Genomic DNA, 1,523 nt, shown 5'->3' on the forward strand with positions numbered 1-1,523 from the left:
TAGCAGAGTGGTTATCACACTGTAAGAGTTTCAAGTGTATTAGAGACAGGCTATTTAAGGAAACAGGGTGGCATTTCCTAATGATCAATGATGGCTCTAAAGCTGTGGTTTTCAACTTTTTTTCATTTGCAGACCCTTAAAAAAAACTTGAAAACAGAGGTGCAGACCCCTTTGGAAATTTTGAATGGAGGTGCTTTGAATTGTAAGTGTGGGTGTTCACATACTTTTGATGAATCATAATTATTTTTTGTGGACCACCAGGGGTCTGTGGACCACAGGTTGAAAACCAGCGCTCTAAAGATTTGATAAAGCCTGGTCCAAGCCCCTTGAATTCAGCAGGCGTGTTTCCCTTGACATCACTGGACTTTGAACTTAGCCCTTTAATGTGTTTCAGGTTCTTATTCCCCTGGTTGCCAAAGAACTGGGTCAGGGGGTGGAGAAAAGATTAGAAAAAAGTCACAAAATAGACTTTAGATGAAATTTCTGAAATGGGAATAATAGATAAATGAGGTATTCCTTGGAGTCACTAGTGCTTTCCACTGTATTTATGGGAATTACTGGAGCAGACAGTTCACCTACTCCAGGACCTTGCCCCCAGCAACAGCCAACACCTCATGCTTCATTCACAGGACAAGAAAAAGGGCTGTAATTGCAATAATAGGTTTAATTTCAATAGCATAAATCACTTGGCACCAGAACAGGCTGGAGAGAACCATCCTGCCTTGCTAGGGAGTTGGGGTGAAGAGGGACAAGAGGCAGGAGAGAGGTGGCAGGTTCCGAAGGGTCTTCCCCATTTCTAGCTTAGGCATGATTCATTTCACATCAAGCCTTTCCATGCCAGAGCTTTTATAGCTCATTAGCAGCAAACACCGGCAAGATATAAATTTCTTATATTGCTACTAAGCAGGACAATTGTGCAGACACCAGTGACTATATGAGGCACAGAGGAGGAGAGACACAGGCACGGATGACACAGATCAGGGTGGGCTTGGTTCTGCTGTAGTGTGTGCTTTATGCCCTCATCTCAAAGCCCTGAGCAAAGGGGGTTGGATGGGGAGGGCACTTAAGTGTCTTTGGCTGTGCCAAAGTAGGGGGTGTTTTATGCTGTGCCAGTAACATAGTAGGGGGTGCTTTATGCCCTGATCTCGAAGCCTGGGGCAAAGGGGTTGGATGCAGAGGGCATTTCGGTGAAATAATAGTGGGTGCTTCGTGCCCTGATCTCGAAGCCTTGAGCAAAGGGGGTTGGATGGAGAGGGCACCTAAGTGCCTTTGGCCAGTAACGTAGTAGGGGGCGCTTTAAAAGCAAACCAGCCCTGAGAGGCATTTCCCAGCAGTGTTGCCCTCCGTTGCGGAGCACCCCCCACCCCGCTGCGGTCCCAGCCCTGGCTCAGGCAGAGCCCGCCTGGCCCTTTAAGCCGGCGGCCCCGCGGGATGCTGCTGCGTGCGCGGCCGCCCCCCCCCCGCGGGCCAGGGGGAGCCGAGCCGAGCCGGGCCGGGCCGGGCCCGGCAGCTGCGGGGCGGAG

The sequence above is a fragment of the Alligator sinensis genome, unplaced genomic scaffold (assembly GCF_000455745.1).
Source record: "Alligator sinensis unplaced genomic scaffold, ASM45574v1 scaffold442_1, whole genome shotgun sequence".
In the NCBI taxonomy this organism is placed as follows: Eukaryota; Metazoa; Chordata; order Crocodylia; family Alligatoridae; genus Alligator; species Alligator sinensis.